This window comes from Falco peregrinus, chromosome 3, assembly GCF_023634155.1.
Source record: "Falco peregrinus isolate bFalPer1 chromosome 3, bFalPer1.pri, whole genome shotgun sequence".
Lineage (NCBI taxonomy): Eukaryota > Metazoa > Chordata > Aves > Falconiformes > Falconidae > Falco > Falco peregrinus.
In genome coordinates this window covers 15,081,385-15,108,756 of record NC_073723.1, presented here as the reverse complement: position 1 = coordinate 15,108,756, position 27,372 = coordinate 15,081,385, and the positions used below count along the sequence as shown (strand labels likewise).

Below are 27,372 nucleotides of genomic sequence, written 5' to 3'. Positions count from 1 at the left end.
TATGTCTGAGCCCCCTCTTTACCGCATGTTTCTGGGAGAACAGAACACAAAACCAGCCATACCGGATTGGATCAAAGGCCCATCAAGCCTAGAAACCCACCTCCAACAGGGACTAAGAGCAGATGATGTGGAAAACATATAGGGACAGGCCAAGCATTTATGATGGTTCACCAGTTCTCTAAGCCAATTATAGTTGCTTGAGGCTCAAGAACCTCCTGACCTAGCTACGCTTTAATGACTGTGGATAGCTCCAAAGGATTTTGCTATCATAAACTCACACAGAGCTTCCCTAAACCCTAAAAACCTAAAAGTTCTACAACTCAGCAATACAGTCATGAGCAGTCTCTTTTGAATCTGTGCTTGTAGTTGGTTTTTTGCTTTGGATAGGAAAATCAGCATCTATTGATCCTTGTGATGTCACTCTGATTTTGTACATCTGTCAACTCTCCTGTCACTCATCACCTTTCTAGACAGAAACCCCTAAGTTATTCAACTGTTTATTACGTGGAAACCATTCTGTGCCTCTGATGATCCTCTATTCTCTTCTCTGAATTTGTTTAACTCTATACTTTTTTGAGATGGTGGGACTGGAGCTGCAAGACGGAATTGAAATATGGCTTTACATACGGTGTTTACATTCTGTTCCTTTCCTAATATGCCATTTGCTTTTTGACCACCAAGGAGCGAGAAGCATCCTGCTGATTTATAGGACAGGATTACTGTGCTTTGTGGTCTGTTTTTTTTTTTAGTCCTGCTGTTGCTGAGCTGCCCCACTGATGAGCAGTTGATTTTCCTGAATCCCAAGAGACTACAGGCAAACAGCCTTGCTGATTTGGTTGAATATACAGTTACAGTAAAAGACTCTGATGAAGAGTCAGAATCCTATTGTACTAGGTGAGGTACCAACAATTATTAAATGGGTTCTTGCTTAAGACGGTCTCATAATCTAGGCCACATTAGACATGATAAACAGACGAAGGAGAAAAATGAGCTGGGAGGTACAAAGGAACAACTGGGAGATGTGCAAATATAGCATTGTACATATAATCAGTTGTGGAATTAAGTGGTCTGTAGCCACTGTACTACAGATAGCTTCTATAGGGACATTTGAAAAACAAATTTTTGATGGAGTTTCTTAACATAAGGAGAAGCATGGGAGAACCATCACAATGCCGAAAGGACAGCGAAAGTAACTGGCATCAGACAGATAAAGAAAAAGTCTGTTAAGGAACCATGTACTTGGTTCATGTGCTCCACCATGAAAAGCACATGGACCAAGACAAAACATTTGTGAATTTATTTTTACAGGGATTCCAGACTAGCTTTCACTTATCATTTGACAAGTCACCACAACTGGCTCTCATCTTCTCCATACAAGCCCTGCAGTGCTTTGCATTTACTGTTCCTCTGATTTTGTAGTCACTCAGAACTGGTATTTCGTGAAGTCGGGGAAAAAAAGCACTGGTCCACAGTGTCTCCTCTACACATGTTCTAGAAGGCTGTTAGCATTATTTGGCATTTCATGCAATCTCTGCTGTCATTCCTCTGCTATCCTAAGCAATCATTGCATAAAATCATGTTCATAAATTTAGAAGTATCAAGAACACCACTCACAATCAGAACCTTACCATATTAGATAATGAGTGAGTGAACCAAAACTTCAGACTAGTTCCTTCCTACATATAGTAGATGGGACAACAAGGAACACAGACAGGTACAGAGAAGACTATAGAAAGAAACAAGTATTTAGTACACTAGCTCTTTAGAACTTACTCTTTAGCATGCTAATATGGTAGAGATGTTGGGTTTTTTTCAGGAGGAAGCTGAAGGAGGAAAAGAAGTTAGGCTTTGTAGCTGTTTATGAGTAACTCCGCCCATGCTTAGGGGCAGTGGATAAAGGAGAGCACAAAGGAGCTTGTTGCAAATTTAACAAGTGGGAGATGAAGGCTGATATAATGGGCTGATGAGAGGCAGTATTCAATCTCTCAGCAGCAGAGGTCTCCTACACCCGTCTGCTTGGGCTTTCCCAAAGACACTGGGATGTTTGCTACTGTGCCAATGCACCCCTGCACAGGGAGTAATGCAATCACTCCCCTCCTCAGCCAGAAAAACATTTGCAGGGGAGAAACAGGAGGAGAGAAAGCAGCAGGCAGCTACCTGTGTGCAATTATCAAGAGCTTTTTTAAAGGAGGGAGTCTCCAACAGAAATTTCCCTTTGGCTTGGCCTGAGGCCTGCTTCTGTTCAGGTTGGTGTAACTGGGAGTGCCTTTACTGGCTTGGATACTTATCACAAGCATTTGGTTTTTGTGATCCACAAAAGCTATCAAGACCCTCTTAATATCAGAAAGAGTAAGCAGAGATGTGATCACATTCTACAACTACCTCTGTCCAGAAAAATGTTCAACCATAGGGAAATGTTTACTGTAGGCAGAGCAGGGGAAAGTAACTGACAGATGAAGCTAAGATGTAAAAATTCTCCCTTTACCTCTGGATTAACGCTACAAGCAGAAACCGGTAAAGGTATATGCCTGTTGGCTTGTGCATCATTTGCTGCCTGCCCATATTGCATTTCATTTCAATGGACTAACTGGGAGTTATTTTTCTAAAATAGCATGAAATCCTAGTTTTGGCTATGCTGAGTGGATGATCACCATAAAGCCCTTCAGATTTTTTTTTTTAAAAAAAAGGGACCCGCATTATTTGTCTTGATTCTTTGTGCCAGGTGTGAATCAAGAGCGATGGACTGTATTTACCCAGTCTAAGCAAAAGGAAACTGGTTCAATGTTTCTCTCTCATCTCCTTTCTCTCTCATCTGCTGCTGCCTGATGTCAGCCCCTGCTGATGTCTCAGCACCTCAGGCTGGCTCTATCTTCCTTCCCAATGCTGACTCCAGTGCTTGTTGTTACGTGTTTTGCCTGCACAGCAAGTTCCCAGACTGCCTCTCTCAGATGATCACTTCCCTGGCTGGACCTGCTTCTCTGCTTCAGGACACTCCCAAAAGCTGAGGCCTCCGCAGGTCTGCATGGCACCAGCGGAGGGAACTGCCTGAGAGGAAGCAAGGCTGTGTCACTCCGGCTGGAAAGGGCTAGTGAGATACGACCTCTGCCTGAGACCCCAAGCTTATGTGCAAGTATGGGCACAACTTGCTGGGCTTAAACACCTTGTCTTTTCATTGCCCTGCATACCAGCAAGAAGAGAAAGGCAGCAGACAGAAGAATTTACTTTAGCCTGCTGTGCTGTACTGCACAGCCAGCCATAAAACCCCTCTGTGCTACTAACGTTTGAAGGACTTGTCAGCTGTGGTCAAGAGATGAATCAAAGCAACGTTGAGAGTCAGGGAAGCCGCAAATGTTATATCCAAGAGAAAAATGTAACGCAGTCATTTGTGGTCCAGCAGGCAGGAGCGCTTGGGCCACAGCTGGCCCATGCACCGTGGTCAGTGGCATCGCTTACATCTCTTATGGTGGGATGGGAAAAACATTCATGTTTCCAAAATGTCTAGAATACCCAAGGTTTAGAAATCAATTATTAAAAAAAAATAAAAATTATTTGGCCTGATAAAAGAAAAGGTTATATGAAAACAGGTTGCTAATATTCTGGAAGGGTCATTTTCAGGAAAGGACGGTAATGCCTAAGGTAAAACTACTTGAGCAGACACTGGGACAGTAAGACATGGAAAATGTTGGTTTGCTCTCAAGAAAATGCTGTACTATGTAAATGATTTGGGGAGGGACTCGTCTCCTGGAATATGGTTTAAGGTGTGGGGTTTTTTAATTCTTCATTGCTTGACAGAGGGACAACTAGTGCCTTCTAATCCTACTACAGCAGACTGAATAACCTGTATTAACAGTGACAGATATGTTCATCCTTTCCAGAAGCTACTCCTACACGTGCTAGCTTTCTGTGCTAAGGATTAGACTTCTACTGAGAAAGGATGTCTCAATTTAAGGCCTCTCACTTGCCAATCTCACAGTGATGTGCCTGTAGCACTCTTACTTTTCAGGTGTACCCCAGTATTTCCTGGTTTAGCCATAGCACATTGCCATGGAAATTTTACAAGAGCTATGGCAAAGGATGATGGATTCCTAACTGCTCTTCTCACCAAGCAAGGCTCAGACATGTTCCCCAGCACAGCATGGTGAAATGTGGGTAACGGTCTGAATTAAGACTCTTTCTCAGCCACAGCTGTCTCCCTTAAGTCCTCACGGCAATTATTTCTCCTCTTCCAGTTTTCCTTTCTGTATTTTCTGCTGAAGTCTCTCTGTGTTCTAGTTCTCAGTGTTCTCTCAGTTTTAGGCTGCAGGCTCAAAGCCTGGGTTATGGTTAAAATTTCTGATGAAAAGAAGAAAATACGGAGTTGTATACTCCTGTTACAATGCCATGTATACAACCCCCAGACCTTTTATTTTGGTCATCTGATCTGCCTCTACTGACCACCCTATGTTAAAGCATCTAAGTGAATGTGATCACATTCTTTACTCTAGATGGTCTTAATATGAATGTCAGTCACCATTTTTAAAAAATGGTAAGTCTGCCTGCTGTAGTCTAGAAGTGCTTCAATTAATTTAATCAATCCATTCACTGAGCTTCCAGAGATTATGACTTTATCGTCCATATTATATACATTTGTCAGCTGACCCTACCAACCGGCAAAATAACCTCTTTCCATGTCTAAGGTGAGTAGTAAATGTACTGAATGCTACAGGCATGTGGCAGAGAAGAGCTGGGAGCCTGGTCAGCACGTCAGAACACCTGCTGGACTCCCACTCACCTCTGCTTATCAGCCAGTGCAAGGGATCCCACAAAATATTCTTTGCTGGAAAATCAGGAAATTAGCCAGACATTCAGAATGTCCAGGGGATCTTCCTACAGGCCAGAGGAAGGGAAAAGTAGCAGAAAAATGATGTCATAATTTTCTTTGTATTATTGAGACAGCATGTCAATTTTAACTGTCCTATGCAAAAAAGGGTATGGAGCAGCATGCTTAAATCCAACCTGTAGAGTCAGCAGGGCAAAACCTGATGTTTACAGCTACTGGAAAATGAAATGCAATCCTGCATGCAAAAGTAGCCTCTTACTGAGAGCAGATTACCTAAAGAGATAGAATCATTTAGGTTGGAAAACACCTTTTAAGACCATTGAGTCCAACCATTAATCTAACACTGCCAAGTCCACCACTAAACTATGTCCCTCAGTGACATGTCCACAATAGCAACGCTCGTGCCAAGCTTACTCTCTTTCAATCAATCCCTCTCCTTGGATTTTTATTTACTAGGCAGCAGGTATAAGGAAGTCTAAAACAGAGAACTTCAAGGAAAGGTCCAACAGTGTAAGGCATAATTTGGAGAAGGGGAACTGCACGCTGCCCTTGACTTTTACTTTCCCCCACATCCTGATTTTAGAAATGCATTCATGGAACTCCCCTTCCTCATTAGGGCTACAAAAATCCAGCCAAATGGGGCCCGATGAGCCGTCCAAAAATGTTCCATTTAACCATAAAATACAAAGACGTCCAATCCAGCAAGGCTTGGAGGTGAATTTCAGTTGTTTAGAAACCTGTGATTGCCTAAAAAATGATGTACAGAAAACAGGTATCTCCGTCCTCAGCCAGGACACTTCGCTGGCACAACCAAACCAGACTGCGACATTTTCACTTTTTCCTTTGACATGCAAATTCCCCTACAATCACACAAACAGCGTAACTTTTTTCCTCTCAGAATACTACCATTTCCACTGCCAGGTGACAGCAAATACAATTCTCTCAAATACAACTCTAAAGCCCCTCAGATAAATGGGAGGTAGGCCAAAATGAAAAAAAGCTTTCTTTCCCCAAAAGTGCAGCCCTCCTGTGCCCTTGTAGTAGGGTGAAGGCATGCTGTGTTTTCTTCTGTCTGTTTGCCTCTTCAACCCGATGAAAGCGCATGCTATTGTGGGCTGTGCAAAGGGATCCTGGGCCACCAGTGTTCTTGTCACTGCTCTGTTTTGGGGCTAGTTTGGTGTTTAGAGTTGTTACATACATTGGGCCTCTGTCACAGCTCAGCTTTCTGCAGCTTTCACAAGTTAGGTGTTTTCAGCAGCAGAAGGATGCTATAGGCATTTCTGTCCCTTTACAAGTGCCTCCTCCCCCTCTAACTGTTTTAGAAGATAAGAGAACCCTGGTCCTCAGGCCAGAGAAAAGCCATAATTGACCTCTGTTGACCTTAGTCAATGTAGAGTGACTGGGAGACAAGACCTTTCCCCCCTTCTCTGCTTACACACAAAACCTGAGGTCTGTCAGACAGGCTCACATCTATGGAAAAAATTAGTGAGTATATGCACGTGTGCCTGTGCACGCATGTGTCCACATGCATCTGTCGGTGCTTTTGCATGTACGTGCATGAATGCCTGTGTCGCTGCTTGCAGGCCATGTTGGCAGACGGCTACACACCCATGCGTGTGGAGCGAGGTCAATGCAAGTAATGGCGCAGTGGGCCTCAGGAGCTGTTTCTTGGCCCTTAGCCTACTGCAGACCTCAGCCTTTCCAGTGCTACCACCAGTGAAGCCCTCTTTGTCCCAGTCGCTTGACCACACGCCCCTATAGCATTTCCTATCCAAGGGGAAGGCCAGCGCGGGCTCGATCATGGGAAGCTGAGTCAGGCTGCAAGATCTCTTCCCGAAGAGACGGACAAATTCAGAAACACCCACTCTTTTGGGCTTTCTCAAAGGAGATGGGACCTGAGTTCAGTGAAGCGTTTGCTAAGCAGTTTACATCAGGCTACCTGAGGACCAACAGGTCTCTTCCCTCACCATCCACAATCCCAGCTGGCACATTCTGCCTCCCCCCTGCCCCTCCTGGGCCTCTCCTTTCTCCCAGGGGTGCAGCCATGGCGTGGCCGGGAGCTCCTGCTGCTGGAGCCTTTCCGCGCTGAAGCAGCCACCCCCTGCCCCACAGACTGTCCCTGCCTCAGCTCCCCTGCGCCCTGCCTTGTGCAGAGGAGCAGGACAGGACCTCCCCAGCCCTCTCGCCCGCCGCCTCAGGCAGCCACTCGGGTACCCCAGGAGGTGCCTGCACTTCTCCTACCTTCCCAGGTGAGCCGGGGCAGGTGGTGGGTCGTGCTCTCCGGCTCTCTGCTCCCCTGGACGTGCCTGCAGCTTGATTCACGGGCACCTCCAAGCCTGCGAGAATCAAGCTCCACCCAGGGCAGAGGGTGAGTAAGAGCGAGAGAAAGGCAAACTCCGGAGAGTTATTCCCTCCCCAGGATTGCAGGGGAGCCAGAGATAAGGGCTGCACATTCCTGAGCCGCAGGCAGCCTCTCCCTTCCCGTCTGCCCTGAGCCTGTCAGACCAGCTCAGGCCTGGCTGGGGCGCAGGCCTCGGAGCGGGCTCGGCGCTGGCAGCCAGCCCCGGGCCCTGGCCACCCGGCCCGGACACCTCGGCCCCGCAGCCGCCCCGGGGGCAGGGCTGGGGCTCAGCGGGGGCTCCGCACGCCCCGGGCTCCGTGCTGGGGGGCGGCGGGGTGCTGCAGCAGCAGCTCCTGGGAAGGGGCACCACCGCCGCAGGGGTGGTAAGGGCGCAGGGCCCTGTGCCTTCCCCCTGCACGGCAGCGCGCTGGCGAGCCTGCGAGGGGAACCCGCGACCCCCCGGTCTCCCTGGGGGTGCGATGCAAAGGGCATCTGAGGCCATACCCGCGCCCCCCCCATCTCCCTGGGGGGACTGTGCAAAGGGTATGTGAGGCCGCAGCGGTGGCCCCCCGCCTGCCTGCTTCCCTCCACAGCCGGTCCCACGCACCCGGCCTCGCTGACGGAGGGGCAGCCCGGCTGGCAGCGCGGCCTCTCCACGAGCCGGGGCCGCGGCGGGCGCAGGCGGAGAAGGGTTAAGCGAGATTCCCCGCAGCCCCGGGCGTGGCAGCTCCTGTTATTTCACCTTTCATGTTCTATCTTATTCAGCCTGGCAAGCGCCGCGGCTGCTGTGTGCCGGGCGGTGCCCGGGCGGCTGGGAGGGCGCGGCGGGAGGCGGCTCCGCGGCAGGCGGCGGTGACTCAGGCCCTGGCAGCCCGGTCCTGGCGGGCCCGGGCACCGCGGCGGGCGGGGGCGCCATGTTGCGGAGGCGGGCAGGGAGCGGTGCCGCGCCGCCGGCCGCCCGCGCTGCCTGGGCGCTGACCGGAGCGGGAGGGCGTGCGGGCCGCGGGGCCGGCGCTCGGTGGCCCCGGGCGCTCCCGGGTCGTGCCGCCTTCCGTCAGGACGCGGGCTTGGCGACCGGTTCGTGTATGCATTAACAGCCGTCGTTTAATATCAAGGTGCCGTGATGAGAGGGGGGGTTACCGCAGAATCTGGAAATCGGCGTGGTGATACATCATCAGTTACACACTTGGGGGCTGGTTTTTCTCTAGGAACTTGCTCCACTCTGTGAAGGACGCGGAGCGCCAGCTGGGGAGGTAACCACTCAATACAGCTTTTAATCAGCCTTCACGGTATTGCCCTGGGCATTATTCACCATATGCCACTTAAACACCACATAGAATGGAGTTATTAACTTCCAGGTAGGTGTTGCCATGCTGTTCATCAGTATCCTCCTGGAATGCTTCACAAACATCAATTAACTTCCAAGTACTCAATTGGGCTGTGATGGTGTGATTATCCCTGTTTCGGAGGAAAGGAGCTGGAGCAGGAATACTGCATTTAAAATGCTCTACTTGCTCCGAGTACTTCGATTCAAGGATCACACCTTTTAGGGTCTCTGGCAGTCAGGGATATAAGAAATGGAGGTTGGATGGCCACCTGTGCATATAAAACAATCTTAATTTGGTAATTTCATAATTTCTCAGTGACCTCAGCCCCAAGTACCCACTTTCCAGTAGCACGTTACTGTGTGACTACTGTCTCTTCTCTGCATTTTCTTTTCCTGAGAGCCTGCATATAGTTGTGTATGTCCTGGAATATTTTTCCTTGGTAGGGCTTTTATGTTCTGTTCTTTTTTTTAACGTGCAGGTTGCTATCTGTGTTAGAAGAGGCAAGATCAAAGAAGTGTGTTTTAAGCACAAGTGAATTTGTGCTCTGTTAGACAGCGTTCTGTTGTGCCATTGGGATGATTATGATAGTCTCTATCACGATTTAGAACATCAGATGATCTTTATATGTTGTGTGTACACAACTTAGAATTTGGGTGTTTATCCAAAGAGAAGCCAAGGCAAAGAGTAATTGGTCAGTTTGATGTTCTTGTGGTTAACACACTGCTGAGGAACTATTTGGAAGTATTCTGTAAAGTTGAGGACTGATTGGTTAATCCAAGCCATCATCCAGCAGGACAGGACTGAATCCTCTAGGAGAAAGTGTTACGCATTGTTGCTGTTATCTGAGACTATAGCTTAAGAAACAAATAACAGAAAAACATCAGAATGATTTTGGTTGGAAGGATCTCTTGGGAGTCATCTGATCCAGCACACCCTGCTTCATGCAGCACTCATTAGGGCAAGTTATTTGGTGCCTTGCTTGTTTGTTTTTTGAGTGTATCCAAAGACAGAGATCCCACAGCCCCTGGGGGCTCCTTTTCCTGTGCTTGACACCCTCATGGTGATTTTTATTCCCCTAATATTTAAAGGGAGTTTTCTTTAAAGTTGATTGTGTCTGAGAGTATAATACATCTAGACTACACACTGACTGCTCCAATTGTGCATACCTTCAGCCAAAGAAGTGTACATGTGATAGAAAGCTTTCCAAAATACTTTACCTAACATTATAACCACTTTCTTGCTCAGGTTCTGCTTTGACTAACTGGTTTTCATCCGTGAGCTGATCTAAACTTCCTGTGCTATCTTGGTAATACAGGCAGGTTGTGGCAAAAGACAGGTAGGGCTGTGTGTGTCACTTGTATGCTGCTTGTCTTCGAGTCTGTGTCAGCTGACCACTTTCCCAAAGAAAACTGACACTGAAGGTCTGTTGCGGAGATGTAGGTGATTCCTTCCCTGACTGAAGTTATCAGCAGTTTAGCCATGACTGACACGATGGTTCTCGTGCAGCATCTTTAGGTGGAAAGGATATATGTCACACTCGCAGACAGAAGCACAGCCTAGGATACACTTCCTATGGTTTTTTTATGGTCAGAGTTCTAATAAAAATCTCCCTTAGCAAAACTAAATTTTACAGTGTATATCTTTCTACTGGTTCTGTGATTATTCTGTGAGGAAGTTGTTAGTTACCACCTGTGTGACTGCTTAGACCTAGCCACTGTTACTACCATCTGTTTACCAGGCTGTGTCTGGGAATTTAAGCAATTCTCAGTAGCATTGTTCCTCTTTTAATGCCTCCTGATAATGTACATATGGATATAAATCTTTTGGTGCTATTTGCAAACTCCTGGTAAACTTCTTTCTCAAATTTACATGTACCTGAAGAAATGGCTTTATCTATCATTTGGTTTCTTTATGTTGTGCGCTTGCACGTATAATTGCTGCCCTGTGATCTTTACGTACATTTCCATGTTTCGTGCGCAGAAAATATCTTTCCGAGTCATGTGCCAGTTCTGATAATTATAATTTTTTTTTCCGTTCTTACAATGCAGTTTTGTGCTTAAAGCTTGGCCTTTGGCTATTTTTTGTGGTTCTTAGTTCTCCTGGATAACTGGACAGATAACTCCACACTTGATTTTGGCATACTCAGGTCTGAATCTGGGTTTAGAGTACTTGAAAGCAGACTGGAAGGCTTCAGGCCTGCAGTGCAGCTTCTGCATAGATTTATTTTGGTTTATTCAGCCACTGTGACTTCAATTTCTTCTCCTTTGTATTGATCTGCTGCAGGATGCTAGAAAATGGAGACGCATGGACGGTGGGGAAGGAAGAAACTACTTGAAGGCTAACACATTCATGGTTGAGGCAGATCTACCAAGGTAATCATTCATCAGTTCCTTGGCTTCTCTTCCTGTGGACAGAACATTTTTTGCTCTCTAACAGAACATAGAATTTTATTTGATTATTTAAATCTTTGAGGTAATGTATCTTTTCTGTTGTCAGGAGACTGCAAAGGACCTTTTTTGAGGCCCAAAAAAGTGATGAGATTGCTGGTAGTGTCTCGGTTATGATACGGGTATTTAAGGTGGAATTTATCAGACTGAACGTTGGTGACTGCTACGTAGATGTCAACATCTGGGCAAGTCATCCCATACTAATTGCATAGTCTTTGGAGAGCTTGTCAATATGTCTGTGGATGCAATTTTCAGACCTTCAAGGCCGGAAAGATGAACTGGCGGCTAAACCTCACTGGGTACAGAGGGAGCCAAACCATCTATCTTGGGTATAGACACCTAAATTTAGATTGGATAAATAGCACTCCTAGTCTAAAGAAGAGATTCAAAAGGAGTTGAACCAAACATGACTGTAAGGAAAGCAAGACTTCATGTGAGTTTGGGGCTTTTCCCTGTATGATATTTAAGTATAAATTGTTGAAATGCCCCAAAAAGTCAAATCTAGACTGTTTCACAAAATTTTCTACAGGGTTTCAGTGTGTGGCTTTACAAACCTTTTATTCCATAAATAATAATGATTTGTAATACAGTCTTAAATGCTCTGTAAAGGAACTTAAAATCCCTGTAAATGTTGGCTCCAGATTCTATTAGCAGGCAAGGTCCTATTTGAATTATTCTTCTTGGGTATTTGTTACTTGAGGAAAATCCCAGTGTAATGGGCTTCACAGAGTTTGTAGTCGAACTCCATCGCTTCTCTGTCTCAGCCTTCTATGTCATACTATACATTGAATTTAATCTAGTTAATTTTGCGTTGAGTCTGATAACCTATGTTTGACTAAAGTATTTCTCAGTAATGTATCTAAAATAAACACATCACTTTTCAGTCTTCTCTTTCATTTATTAAATAAAGTGAACATCTTAAAATGGCTTGTTTTCTGTTTCCCCCTACCCTTTAGACTGTATTTGTGGACCTTTTTTGTTCCAGCTTTTCAAAACTAACTTAAAAATCTGATTATCAAACTGAACACTTCGTTTTACTTTCAGGTTCACTATCGCTGTACACACAAATATATCACCAAAATTATAGTGCTATTCCAAGGTCTATAAACTTTATCTGAGTAGGTTTGACACTTCCTGAGCCAGTTTCCGTGGCACTCGTGAGTGAAAATTATCTGGAATGGCTGATTGCAAGAAGGGCGTTCCTAATGGTCTGCAAAGGCCTTCATCATCACACTGTAGCATGATGGTATTACCTGCATCTTTCCAATCGGTCATAAGTAATGAAGTTTTACTACTTTCTTATTCTTAAGGTTGGTTGTGTTTATTTTTCTATATTATTTCCAAGATAATAGTGGTTATTTTTAAAGAATCCTCAGTCATTGCATTGATTTGTAAATTTTGTTTGCTTTTTTTACTAATTGTAATGTACGTATGCATTGTTACACTGGATTAGTTTAGTAATGCAACTGAGTAATTACTGTTCGTAACCAATGTCTTCAGCAGGGCTCTTTTATGCTAATCGCCTTCAGAGAGCCAGTAGAAAGAGACATTTGCTGCCCCAGATTGGTTATAATCTGGGTCAATGACATGATGCAACAGGGGGATAAAACAAAGTGAGTGAACCTCATTTCAGATTGTAGCAGTTGCTACAGCTGTTAAGACTTCAGCGCTCTAAGAGTAAGCACCAAAGGACACTAACAAGTGGACACCTTGAAAAGGTGGACAGGCCACTCCATTCTGCTCACACCAGTCCAAGAGCGCTTGCTACTGTAGCCTAGAGAATTTTGTCTGGTTCTGTTGCGACTTGGTGGTATATGAGGCGGAACCCAACACATAGCACAGACCTGTGGTGATCAGTAACGGTATGTTGGCTTACGGGGCAGGGTTTTGGTAGCTGAGGGGCTACAGGGCTGGCTTCTGTCGGAAGGCACCAGGCGCTGGCCCAGTGTCAGACAGAGCCAGTTGCAGACTGCTGCAAGATGGACCCACCACTGGCCAAAGCAGAGCCCATCAGCGACGCTGGTAGCACCTGTGTGATAACAAATTTGAGAAGCGGGAAAAGCAGCTGTGCAACAGCTGGGAGAGCTTTGCTGCGTTGCTGTTTTAGGGAAGCAGCACAGCACACAAAGTTTTTGATCAGGCTTGTGCTGGAGTGTTTCTGTGAACCCCAGCAGCATTTAGGAGGATATGGCACGAATTTGTGAAGTGCCACAGAATTGACACGTAGATTTTAAAAGTTTGTGCCCATTTGGCAAAGTGACTCTTTTTTCCTTTTTAGGAAATGCTTAGGGACCTTCAGGCTTCGCATCTGCAAAGGTGTAAGTATGCATAGTAAATTGCACACATGTTCACCTCCGTGAGTTAAATAACAGCAGCAGTGGCAGATGCATGAACAAAACTGATGCTGTGGCATCAAGTCATTTTGGTTAAGTTACCTGTGTTGTAAAATTAATTAGATTAAAACACTGTCTTATGCAAATGATCCATACAATTAAAGAGTCCATGAAGCCACAAAACTTTGATTTCTGGTTATCACTACAGCACATAGGCTTACCAGGGATGGGGAGTATACTGAAAACAAAGAATAATTTGAATAGCTGAGATGCCAACATAAGCTGTAAATCAATGCAGGAAACCCAGACCAGAGTAACAGTTTGAGAGACAGAAAGAATTCATCCAGAATTTGAGGAAGCTGATTAAAGTAGGATGGTTCCATGAAAAATGTTACTGGCTTTAGGAATAATAAAGAATAAATCAATAAATAAAAAAGATGCTCTGTATTGTTTTTTACTGGATTGCATCTTGTATTTCATTTTGTTTTGTGTCTAACACCTGCACCTTACATCTGCCACTTCATCTTAAACCCTGTTAAATGAAATTTTGGTTTAAAACTTTCTAAAATTTGGAAATTGCTTCCTGATCCAGTTCACATAATGGCTCTGCAAACTAGTGTGTTAGCACAACTGGCAAGAGGAGAAAGAAACGTATTGTAACATGGGAATGCGTGTCCAAGGCCGTCTTGTCCTCAGTCCAATTCTAGATTTTTGTTGGTGTTAACACACAGATGGACTTGACCAAAATACTTGAGAAGAAAGACATCAGCACCTGCCCCTAGGGTAGTAGCGTTCATCCTTCTTTGGAAATCACAGTGGACGGGAAGAAAATGACTGCCTGTGCTTGGATGGACTGCTGCCTCTAACTGCTCAAGGTTAAATCCGTGGCCAGGAAGCCAGTTGTTCAGAACCATTCTTACCAGTGACTTCTTTCAGGCTGGGTTGCAGCGTGAAAATCTGGCCTGACAGGAGCTTGTCTTTTATCGTGACCTCACTCCCTTATGATGCCTCTCAGGCTTCAGGGAACCTAGCAGTTCTCTGTTTTGTCTACCACCTGACCAAAAACGTGTTAGCAAGTTAGGAGGGAAGTACAAACTGGAAAGGCATTAGCTCTGTTCATAGCACTGCTGTTACTAAGTTGTCCAATCAGTTTTTCTTTATGATTTGTCTTGGTTCTTGTTTGAAGCTATTATCCGTTCCATTGCTCAGACCAGCCAAGAGGTTAGTGTTTATTCTTTAGAAAGGACAGCTGCCACTAGCCTGCTACAGCAATACGCTGGCTAGTAGGATGTCTCTAGCTGTGAGGAATTAACAGTTTTCCTGGAACAGAAGCTGGAAAGAAGGGAAATTTGGCGATTGTCAGTGTTTTAGAGGGTAGGATGGAATAGGCCCTACAGTTCCCTTGTTTTGGACTTTTGTTTTCTGAAACAGTAACCAAAGGTGACCTGCAGAAGGCACTTGTGTTTCGCCCTGAGCAAAGTGCATTCAACTAGTTTGTATCTCTAGGTGGTGTGCGATCCTGCTCTACAGGTTGCATCATGCTTCGTTGCTTTCCTTCATACCTTTTTCCTTTCCCCTAAAACTATTTAAACATATCCATATCCGACTTAGAATCTGAACCTCACAAATCTCATCATTTTATACATGGAGAGCAGTGATAACGGGATAATTCTCAGTTGGGAAGGACATTTTCGTACAAAATCCAGAGGAGAAACAGAGGAAGAGGGGGCTAAATGTGAACATCCAGCGTAAATATCGGGGCCCTAGGTGGAGGGGTGGGCCTTAATGGCTCTCACCAGACTCTCCTATGACCTTTATCCATACCCATACCGATAGCCCCAGGATCTTCATTTCAGGTCAGACCTGGGCCTTCTGTCCTGCCTGAGCTACACCATGTGAGTACTGATGTGCAGCCCAGCAGCAGCCATCCGCGTCTTGGCCCCAACCCATGGCTGACCGCCCAGCTTGAGCTCACACCTGCATCGTCATGTGGACCTGGCCCAGATATCAGCTGTGTCTGACCCTGGTCACCATCACTGGACCTGACCCTTGCAGAGGAATTACAGAGGGATGAAGACAGGTTGATTAACATTAGTAATATACAGCTGTGGGCTGGCTCCAGGGGCGGTGGGTTGGCTGATGTGGGTAAGGTGCAGGTGTGGCTGGTTCCTGCTAAGTAGCTAAATAACTCTAAGGGGTAGGGAAGAGGAGCAGTCACTGAAGAAAGACCTGGAAGAAGCAGAGAGAGAGTGCTGTGGGGGTAGGAGAGACAAGGAGGAGGATGCAGTAGAGGCAAGAAGCAGGGTGGACTGGCCTGAAGAGCACGAACTGTTGAAACCTTGTGGAGGATTGGTGGCTGTGCCGAGGTAAGGTGTGCTAACTACTTATTGAAGTTAACCTGGTATGTGATAGTAAAAGCCTTGTCGCAGCCTACTAGTTTGCTAGTGCTGTAACAGACCCTGACCAATGGATTGACCTCGGGCCTGCCTTGTCACCACAAGCTTGCGTGGCGCTTTGGACCCTCAGCTGACCTTGTCTGCCATTGTCACTGGGCCTGCCCTGCTCCCGTTGCCTGGGCATTGCAGGACCAAGCCCTGGGTAGTGAGATGGTATTATCCCCCTTGGCCCCTGGCTCTCCAAACGCTGAAGAGCCATTGGCCCTCTGCGATCACTGACACTATACAAGGAACAGAGATGTTATCTGCCCCAAAGGTGCCATAAACAAGAGACAAGACAAGGTGACCTGGGACCTGGAGTAGTAACTCATCTTGTTCTTTGAGTCGCTTACTTTAGCACTGCAGGTTCCCTGGACTCTCTTATAATGGAAGAGAATATGGTGAATGCTCCTGTTGACTTTAACATTGGTGACTAATCCTGTCTGCCACTTCTGGTTTTGATCTGTTCCAGGTGCTTTATTTGTATATATTAGATTATCTGGGTTAAGTGCAGCTTTGCTTTCTCCCTTCTATCTATCTAGTCTGAAGTTGTTTAACAAGAACTTCCCGTTTTTATTCCAACTCAGTATCAAGAAGTCACAGGTACTAACTGGCCCTTAGCACTGAACTTATTTCTTATGCAGTGAATGCGTGCTCTGTGTATCCCTGAAGAATTCTTATGTCTCAGGCCTTTGATTCCTCAACCTTACTTTGCTGGCAGATAGTGAAGAACTCTCTTCAGAAGCTTGCCTGTTTCATGCCCCTCCCAGCTCTTCATAGTTATTTTTATTGTAAAAAACACCACCCCCAAAGTGTGACACTGGAGAAACCCAACATTATTGTAACAAGCAGGAACAACATCTGAATGGAACTATGGCAGCGAGAACATGAATGTAGTTTTGCATAGTAACACTATTATGCTTATAAGTGGGATTTTTTTTTTAATGAAAACTGCCTTAAATTAATGGGCTAGATGGAGAATAAAAGAGGAATAATCACTATTGTCAGTATCTTTTGTACAGCAGCACTTTCTGTGTAGAAGCATGGGGGTTTTTTTGTTGTAGCTTTTTTTTTTTTTGCCTTGGCAGAGTATTCGGATACTACTGCCACCCTTTCCCTCTGGGGAAAAATGCAGGAGGTGACCTAAAGAACGAAGGTTCCTGTGATCAGATAATTTGGCCTTAATCTGCGAGCAGACTGGTAACTCCCCAGCGCAGACAGGGTTGCATCCAAGTTCAGCATGGCTGAACATCCAGCATGACCTGATGAAGAGAAAACATACATCTGCTTGGCCTGGCCAGTTAAGTCTCCCCACGTGAAAAAGTCAGGAGGAACAGATCTCCAGTGCCCAACCCTCATTTCTGCTCCCATGTGGCAGAGTGTCTATCTTTCAGTTACAAAAATTGTATTTTCATTTTGAATCTAAACTTTTTTTTATACAAATCAATATCGTAGCTTTTAGAGAAGACAAACAGATTTTAAAGTCAGAAGAAGATGTACTGAGTGTCTCTTCTGTCTTCTGTGAGAAGACAAGAGAAACAGCATCACTTAGCAGTGGATACATATTTTAGAAGAATGTTGGTTTAAAGTTATTAAATAATTGAGAATTCAGCAAAAATGCAGGTAAACAGGTTTTGTAGTTGAAGATCTGCACCTTTTTGTTGTCTGGAATTTTGTTGTCTGGAACTTCAGCTTCCAACTGTGTAGCTCCTCGGGTCTGTTGCAGAGCTGTTTCTTGGAGCCTTGGTGTGTATAAACACTCAGTTGCTCATCCTGCCATCTTATTAAATTCCCTTTTTTTTTTTTTTTTTTTTTTTTGTCTGTGGACACTCCCCCCAGGCTTTTCAGTAAGCTTTAGGGAACACTGTACCTTTACAGCAGATGTGCCTTTGTCCTTCATAGAGATGTAACTTGCATTTAGGCTTACTGAAACGCTCTGGTGTCGTCGTCCGCAGCTCACACTGTGACAGGCGCTTCCATGCTCTGGGTGTGTGGTGGGCTGCTGTAGCTCAGCTCCTGTCCCTCGCTGCTGGGGCATGTTTATGGTCTGGCCCTGGCATCTTCTTGCCTGCCCTGAGCCCACTGGCCAGCCAGCCCCCATGTCCCAGCCTGTCGGTGTCTGGCCGTGCTGTTGCGGCCAGCTGGTCCCCGCCACCTGCCCTTGCCAGCAACAGAAAGCCACCAGTGCCCCTCCTTATCCCCCATGCAGACCATGGGAGTAGTGGTGTACAGCCCAGCAACAGCCATGCACATTGTGTGTCTTGTGCATGTCATATGCACAGGTCATATATGAATGTACACCTCTGAAGTGGTGTAGGGAAGCTGTGCCCTGAGAGGCTTGGGTAGTACATTTTGCTAAAACGCTCGCTTTTAAACTGATCGCTAGATTTGGGGCTTGAAAGAGTTTTTCTTAGAGTGAGGACCTTGGCAGCTTTTTCCTTTCTTCTCTAGTCTAGAGTATGGCTTTCCCCCTAGGATTTTTTTAATATATTGCACTCGGTTAACTCTCTTCTGTCGACAACACACAGGGCTTGCTCTTTGCTGGAGGCATCTGGTATCTGGAGAACGCAAAAGCTTGTGGGCCACTTGGTTCCAAGCACAGTTGACAAGGTGAAGTGAAACAGCGTGCGAGGCTATGTTTACACACCTCCATAGACTTTGGATTCTGTGGGAACGCAAGTATGACTTGGGCTATAATGTGAGGGGCAGAACACTTGAGGCATAGGGTAGAAGTCTTCAAATACCATTAGAATTCTAGGCTTTTATACTCTTTTGGTTTGGAGACATTTCTGGTGGTGTCAACAGGCTGCTAATTTGTGCTCAGGAAAACTTCTTAAAAGATGCATTATACTTTGAACAGAAGATGTATTTAATTATATTCTAGCACAGAAAATTCAGCATATGATGTAGAATAAAAAGGGTATTATACATTTAAATGAAGAAAGAATAGATATAGGAGCTAGTATGGAAATTTAGCAATTCTCTTCCTACTTTGGTACTGTTTTGTCAGCCAGTTTCCTGCACCACAGTTGTTTTCTTTATATAAACCAGGTCAGATGGCCTTTAGCATCCTTCCCAAAAGCAATAACAGTTAAAAGAAAACCTGATCAACTGGTAAAGAAAGCACTGAGTGTCTTGTAGTTAGAGGAGGAAAGGCAGGGGATGAGGCCTTTCTCTATTATCTCAATTTCTGTACTTTTTTTTCCATTGGTTTAGCTGAACTTTGTATGCAAGATGAAATAAAGGAGTAAAATGAGATCAGCGTTCTGCAGTAATTAAATATTGCAGCTATGCTTCGGATAAAGTTGTTGGCTGAAGAGATGATGAGATAGTCACAAAGGAATATGGTGAACGCCGGTAACGTAAGCCAGGCTCCTTGGCTCTCAGCCTAGTGCCTCTTTCTTTGTTGGAACTGACACTGAGTAGCCCAGTGCAGCGAGATGCCGAAGGGTGATAACCACATGGTAAAGGGGAGAAAGGTATTTATTGGCTTGCTTGAAGGAAAAGCAGGAAACTGTTTTGGGGAAGAGGGGAGTTCTCCAGAGTGGGGATGTAGCATCATAAGACTTGAGTGGCACAATAATCCTGGCCCCTGTTTAAGAGGTACTATGATAAAATTCCAGAACTGTAAGGGGGGAAAAAACATGATATTCAGAAGAGGACTAGAGGTGAGTAAGCAGGCTGAAGCAACTTATGCTGTAACACTGCACTGGAAAGATTTAGTAAAATATTTTTTACAATTGGATTTGTGGTTTAGTGTGCTGTCCCTTCCAAATTCTGGGGTAGGAATTATGCAGAATCTCCTTGGGAATAACAGGATTCTTGAATTTTTCTATACCTTCAACAAGGTAATTCCATTTCGTATTTCTCATTCCCACCAGCTGCCTTTCTCTGCTCCCTCGCCCCCCCCCCCCCCCCCCCCCCCTTGAAAAGCTGAGACCAAGATTTTATTTCTTGAGTTACTCTTTGCAATGTTTGGGGTGGGGTGGGGGTGGGGTGAGTTTTCATCACTTTGTGTTTGCTCTTTTTGACCTTCTATATGCATAGCTTACTTTGAGCAGTTTCTTTTTAAGTTCTTGTAAATTCTGCTATTTCCCAATAGCTTTCCTGAGAACTATTCATACAGTTAGATTTAGAAACTAACTTATTAACTTTGTATAGTTTTCTTGTTTGATTGGGGAACAGATTTGCCATAGTGTTAGCACTTCTGTTTTGAAGAAGAGCTGCTTTGATATTCAAGTCGGTTGGACTGAGGAACTCGGAGACAGTGTGTTTCCTTAGGCTTATTTATAGATTTGTAAAATTTATTCTTCCATTTAATTTATACTGAATAATTTGATTTATAATAACTACAATTTGCATATTAGAAATCATACAGGTTTGTAGGTAGTGGTCCTACCATTTATTGGACAAATTAATAGAAAGGATAACTTGAAACATAAGGAGCTTTGAAATATTTCTACACTTGTAGCTTCCCACCCTAAATTAGGATGGATGAACTCGGACCTTTGTCCTTGAGATTCTTTCTGTGTATATTCAAAATTTAATGCCTGTTTGACTGTGGTAGATGTAGCAGAGAGAGGAAACTGTTTTTTCAACAAAGTTGAGTTGCAAATCTCCTGTTCTTCCCAACCCCTGGCTCTTTCTATCCTGTTTCTCTTTGTTTATTGCAGTGATTTCTGATTTAGCATCATGGGAATTTAAAAAGAAAAATTTGCTGAATTGGAGTGGAGCTAACCCAGATAAAGGCTTGCAGGCTTTGCTAGAAAACGAGCCATTTATTTGTTTGAGACATGTTTAAAACAAAATTAAACAAAGTGTTAGAAGAAATGTGACTGAAAGAATGAAATAAGTCCCTTGAATCATTACTTTTACCTCTGTTTTTTGTCTTTCTTGCCTCATTTCATTATGAGAGCCTGGTGCAATTTCCAGACCCCTGTCTCTGTGATCACTCTTGCACAGTCTCCCTCTGAGAGGTATTGGAAGGAGCAGAGAAAAGGGGAATATTATCTTCCACTCCTGTCCCATTTCTCCCAAAAGAAGGTTCTGTAGTTCTCAGACTTCATTGGCCAGATAACAATTACCCCGTCATTTACTTCAGTTTCTACAACATTAGTGAGATGGTTATTTATGATACTTGGGAGTTATTTAGAAGAGGAAGCCAATATAAGCAAACATCTGCATAGGAAAGTCTATTGGTTACCTTGCTTGTGCCCTGGGAACGTCAGTATCCACCAAAGACCTTCTAAAACTCTTGTTTCTGGTTGGTTGGATTTTCTTTTTCTTCCAAAACAAGCAAAATTAAATAACTTTGGCTCTTGTAAATGTTGTTTCTTCTCTGGGAAATGGCCAGAGGCATCTTTGCTTGCTTCTGCCTGTCCTCTCAGAGAGTGGAAAAATGGTTAATATGAAAAAAGAATGCAAAGTTGTGCCAGACCACACTTTTTTTTTTTTTGTGCTGGTCACATGCAGGGGCTCTGAAAATCACTTTTGCTATACCAATGAATAAATCATTCTCAGCTGGATATCATGGAGTGCAAGAACTGCTTGTAAAGTGAAAACTAAGGGAATAAAGCAGCTGAGAGTCTTCACGATCCAGAGCTGTTGCTCTAGTGTGTATGCTAAGAAGGGGATTTGTTACCAAGTAATTTTTTTAAAAAAATGAAGTGTAGATCTGTTGCTCTAAGAAACCTCAGCAGGAAAGACTTGGCTATGATATCAAAGGAGCTTGTATATCTAATCTATTTAGATTATCACTGATCGTGGTGAGAGTGAGAGACCACACTGTTAATAAAGCCTATGCAATTGCTTCTGACAGTAGCACTGGGGCTGTCCCTGTGCCTGGGTCAGTAACTGGTAGGAATTGTTGCTGTTACCAGTGTCCCCTGACTGTGGGTAACATACTACCTGTCCGCCTGCCTTTTTGAATTTACCTATATTTTTTTTTTTTTCTTGAGGCTATAAGATTAATAAAAGGTTTCAGCTTAAGATACACAAATTCAGGTATTGCCACATGAGAGGGTGTCTCCTCCTACGGTCTAGAGCAATTTACAATCGGTGAATTTGAGATCAACATCTGGTGTCATAACATTTAACTGAATCATGCTTGGACTTCTGTTACTTCTATTAATACAGCCTAGCACACTTTTGCTCAATTTTTGCTTTTCTTTAGCCAGTTGCTTTAATAAATACGATGACTTAGTTAACTGTCTGGGGGCATTTGTGTTATATTGTCTACCCAGCCTTCAGTCTGGCCTTTGATACAGTCTCCCGTTAGATCCTCATAGCAAAGCTGACAAAGTATGGGCTGGGTGAACATAGAGGGTGGTGGACTGGAAACTGGCTGAACTGCCAGGTCCAGAGGGTGATGAGCAGTGTGATGGAGATCAGTAACTAGTGCTGTACCTCAGGGTCAATCCTGGGCACAGCCTTGTTCAACATCTTCAGCAATGATCTGCAAGCTGGAAGGCCACACCAAGCTGAGAGGAGTGGCTGGTACACCAGTGTCATGCTGCCATCCAGAGGGACCTGGATGAAATGGGCCAACAGGAACCTCTTGCAGTTCAACAAGGGGGAGTTTAAAGTCCTGCACCCGGGATGGACTAACCTCATGGACCAGTATGTGCTGGAGAACAACCAGCTGGAAAGCCCCTTTGCAGAAAAAGACTCGGGGCTACTGGTGCACACCAAGTTGAACGCAAGGCAGCGACATGCTCATGCTGTGAATGGTATCATCGGCTGCATTCGGAGTGTTGGCAGCAGGCTGAAGGAAGTGAGCCCTCCCAGCTGCTCGGCACTGGTGAGGCCACACCCGGAGTGCTGTGTCCAGTTCTGGGCTCCTCAGCATGAGAAAGACATGGACATGCTGGAGACAGTGCAGTGAAGGACCACAAGGATGATGAAAGGACTGGAGCACCTCACACATGAGGAAAGGCTGAGCGAGCTCCCTGCTCCTGATTTTTTTTTTAGACTTACCCCCCCCCCTTTTTTTTTTTTTTTTTGGGGGGGGGGGGGGGAAGACTACTGTTCCATAAATTTCAACTATTGCTTTGTATCAGTTAGTATTTCCCACCTTCTGACAATGCTAACTAGTAATACCTATCACTTTACATGGGTATACAGAGAGATTTTTTTGTGATTTCTTCCATTCAAACAAGTTTTATTTTTGATTTGGTGTGATACTAATCCAGTAGTTTTTCTCTAATATGTTTTAAGGCATTCAATAAATTAGCCCAAATGACTCACCGTTACCTTTCTCCTTCTGTATTTATGTATGCTTCTCCTCAAGTGGTTTTTTTTATGGTGGGTTTCTCATGACAAGAATATTCTCCCCTAAAGACTCTGATTACTAGGGAAAAAAAAAAAGTTCTGAATGTGTTGTGTAAAAGCTGAAAAGGTTTAGACTAAACCACATGTCTGTTCAAGCTCTATTTCTGTGCTAAACTAAATCTTGACAGCTGGAGCAGGCCTTGGGCAAGGTAGGAGATGATCCATTTTTAAATCTGGGAAAAGCTCCATAGCTTCCTTAACGCAGCCTCGGCTGAATTCCATCCATTGAACGGTACGGATGGCAGTTTATCTCTCTGTCGGTAGAGGTCATTCTGAGCTGTATTTTTTTTTACTGTACATTTTTTCAAGTCCTGTGGAAAGATTACAGTTACACCTGCAAAACAGCAGAGAAGAACCTGAGTATTTCCATTCATGATAGTTTAATTCTTCTGACCAAAATGTTACTACAGTAGTTCCCCTTTACAACTGATGGAGGTGTTCTTAAGCAAGTTTGTAGATTCGCATAAATTAAATCTGGGAGCTAACTGTTTGAATGGAAAATGAGTATGTTTTCCAGCTTCCTTCACTAAACTTCCTGCTGCTCCCATAAATACTTGTGTCTGTGGTTCCATTATCGATGCTTTTCAGTCTTCTATCTCTATATTTACTGCTCTTCAGCAAATTGTTCTAATTAATTTTCCTTAACTCTTCCTCATTCAGTTCCGTAAATTCTTGAGTATCTTTTTCTTCAAACTCAACATTTTGTGCAACATTTACTATTTGAATTACATCATCCTCTCATTTCTCAAATCTTCAAAAATCATGAGTCCAGCCCTTCCATCGTGCCTTCCAAGAATCATTAATTGTCTTGCTACAGGAATGCAGCAGCTGCAAGAGCAGGAGTGCAATGTGGTGTTGCAGTATGGTGCATAGAGCCTCATTGTTGCTGTTCTGCATGGCATGTGGAATTCTAGTTCCTGCACAGAGATGTGATCAGGAGACACATGGTGTGCTACTGAAGATGCTGGGAGACAAAATCCATTTGAGTGGACAGTGAGTTTGGAGTCTATAGCTGTATACGGTGAGAAGTCCCATCAAGCTTGCATTGAGCAGGAAGGTTGTAACAACGCTACTAGAGAAGAGCAGACCTCTGGGATGGACAGAAAAAGGTAAAAAAAAAAAGGAAAAAAAAAAAAAATTCCAAACCTCTGACAGCCTACCTTTCAAGCAACCCCAATAAGGAAGGCCTTTTGTATAGCACAGTAGAAGAGGTGGGAGAAAAGATCTATCATTTATAAGAGTAAATGTTCTATTCTAGATTTCTTATAGGTATGAAACTTGAGATAAGATTACACGTTGAGGCACCGTCCTATAGCAGTATGCTATTACAGCCTAATGTTTGGCTAGTGCTATCTCAGATAAGATATGGTTACTAATTATATGAATGTTTATTTATAGACTGCTTTTCAGCTCAAAGTGAAATAGATTGATTTAAACTACTGCTTTAATTACACCCTTATTAAACCCTCACTTGGCTTTGGTACAAGGTGTGAAATTAGTTTGTGCTTTGGTTACCATGCAGCCCAAAGAGAAAAGTAGAGGAAAACTCAAAGGGAATAAGCTTGGGGTGGGGGCAGGAGGTGTCTGTGCAGAAAATAAAGAATTGCCCCTTTACAGCGGGGAGGGTGACATTTACTTGCTGTTACCAGAAAGGGCTGCATCTTTGTGACGCCAGGTCTCCATTAGGCATGAAGGCTTTTTGAGCCTGTTACAGACTTCGGTACAGGACACTTTATGTCTGGTTGGGGTGGGTAGTTCAGTTTTTCTTGGCAAGACAGTGTCTACTTCTTATCCATATGCAGTCGGCCATTGATTATTATTCATTTGGACAAGCTGCAGCTTTCCTGAGGTGTCAAGACACTACTTTTAAGAACACGTGGTACTCAAACAGTGTAAAGTGACTTTGCCTAGGGCCCTGAGATGGGCAAGCCGAGCTACAGTGGCAGCAGAGTGGCAGTGCCGGTTATGGCATCCTACAATGCATAATCATTGGGAATTCTCACCACTTCACCTACGATGTATGTCACTAAAACCACAAGGAGCAGCAGCAAAAGTGGTACTGAGTGAAACCCACAGGTTCATATAGTTCAGCACATTGTCTCCAGAAGCAGCTGGTGGCAGGTGGGCAGTTCTGAAAAACAATATCCTCCATCCTCTGGTGTTTCTAAATTGCAGGTTTCTCAGAGCTGACTCCACATGGGTAAATCTGGTGTGATCTGCAGCTTCCGTGACAGTACCTTATATCTGTTAGCAGACAATGGTTGAAGAGAATCCTGTAAGTATTCAGGACGTCTGCCTACCATTATATATGGAGGGAAATAACAGGGGAGGAGTCCATCCCTCACCTTGTTTACCAATGCAAGACAGGACTTAATCCTGAAATGAAGAAAACTTGCATTTAGCAGGACCTGAAAAGTAACTTGTGAATAACAATAAAAAAAGCAGCCTTAGTCCATGACTAGCACTTAGATTCCTTCCCATCTGCTTGTTATCCCTTGTGTAAAACTTCTTCTTCCCCCCTGCCCCTGCTCACTGGATGTGAGGATTCAGGATTTGTAGTTATGCCAAATTTCAGGTGGCTTTAAAGCTCCTGATTACTTGTTTCCATCTTTGCTCATGTATACTTCTTTGAAAGTTAGATTTTAGAGCTAGGCCCTTGATGGCTAAGACTTCATTACTATGTCTTCTGTAATTGTAGGACTGTGGGTTGATGTTCCCTCCCCCCCATTTCTGTGGAAAAGTATTTGAATCTATCGTCTATGTAAATGCCATAAACTACTCTTGCTGGGACTACCCTTTGTAGAAGGGCACTGTCATCTTTACTGCTGTTGAGTTTACAGTTTTTGATTTGTTACTAGCTTTCTGTAGAAGGTCTCTAGGACATCTTACTCAGTTAGGTAAGAGTGCAGATTCAATGAGACCAGTCCAGAGTAGTAATGCTCTGCTTTGGGACAGGTTTAGGAAAGTAGCTCTTCTCCATGCTATCTGATTTTGCTCTTACTAAGTTTAAATTGTTGCATAGATTTTCTGCAGTTACTGTCTTTGGATTAGTTATTACTGCCTGTAGGGCCATTTGTTAAAGGGAAGCTGAATTCTGCAGGCTTGAGGGCCCACCCTGCTAGAACCAGCTGGTTTTGTGATCCTTTGGGCCCATATCCAAACAGCAGCAAGGCTGCAAGCATATCCTCAGTGCACGCAGAGAGACACAGCCAAACACCCACAGAGAAACGCAGCCTGGGGAGTACCTTTCCAGGCACCACATACTCACCAGCAGCAGCCACACAGGCAAGAACAATACAAACGGCTGGCCACACGAGACCAGCCCTTTTTATCCTCTGTGCTCCCCTTTCTTTTTTCCCATTCTTGTCTGATACACCTTGAGCCCTCCTTCTTCTTTTTGCACCTTTGGCCCTTCCCCTAGACAGTCCATTCTAAGTTTTACACAATCCTACAATGCTTCTCAAGTATCATTATTATCATCGTCATCCATCTCCTCCTCCTTTTCCTGTGTACCTGGGTGTTTATTACTTATCCTAATTCTTGTCCTAGTCTTTCATGCTCACACATGCCCCAAACCAGATAGTGTCACAAACCAGGTAACATCATAGTCTACGCACCTGTGCCACCTTAACAAGCTGCTTTTTACATTTTTTTAGATGCATTACTGTGCTTTTTATTTGGCTTGCTGTAGTACTTTCCTGTTCCTGTCTTCAGCATTTCACTGTAATTTGCTCTTTTCCATTTGCTTTTAACAAGATACAGTTGTCAGCTATATGGTAATCTCCAGTAAAACTACGATGCCCAAAAATCAGTGTTACGGAGTTTTATTTCATGTCTTGCAAGTTTGCACCTAGAGCTATGTCCCAATATGACATTTACTTCCCCTCCACACTCCCAGTAGCACGCCTTTGATTTACTGGTGCTATACAAATGCATTTAGCTGCAAGATTCTTTCTTGCCAACCTTCTACCTAACTAGTTGTACTCTATTCTCTATTTGTGCAGCCTTGAAGATCTTTGCATTATCACTAAAAAATGGAGATAGTTTTTTGTTCCTATTTATAGTAGAATCTCCACCCTAAATAAATTTCCTAAGTTAATGATGATGACATAAGAGCATCCTTCCAGCACACCTAAAAAGCAAGGAAAAGTTCTGAAAATTATTTTTTGGTTGTCTTTCGCAGCCTTTACTCCAACTGCAGCATCTTACTGGAGGTGATTGTGTGCTAGCTCTGTGAATACTTTGAGTAGCTATCATATATCAGACACTCTTGCATGAACACCTTTTCTGGACCTGCATCTAGTAGAGCATTTGGAATTAGGCCCTACTCCTTTGCTTCT

General features: G+C 44.2%; 1 protein-coding gene and 1 long non-coding RNA gene across 3 annotated transcripts in view; one reads left to right on the top strand and one right to left on the bottom strand.

Moving 5' to 3' along the window:
- The window catches only part of FAM83H (family with sequence similarity 83 member H), a 28,790-nt gene extending 21,576 nt beyond the window's left edge, over nt 1-7,214 (bottom strand). The window contains exon 1 of the mRNA XM_005235195.3: nt 7,061-7,214. The gene's annotated coding sequence lies outside the window, so the exon portion shown is untranslated. The remainder of the gene's footprint in view (nt 1-7,060) is intronic.
- Nucleotides 7,215-8,101: 887 nt separating this feature from the next.
- On the top strand, nt 8,102-12,141 carry LOC114011513 (uncharacterized). Of its 2 annotated transcripts, XR_008746533.1 has the most exons (4): nt 8,102-8,275; nt 8,369-8,518; nt 10,772-10,860; nt 10,985-12,141. It is a non-coding gene; the product is annotated as an uncharacterized LOC114011513 (long non-coding RNA). The 2 variants fall into 2 exon arrangements; XR_008746532.1 differs by having other exon boundaries at nt 10,772-12,141.
- Nucleotides 12,142-27,372: the final 15,231 nt, after the last annotated feature.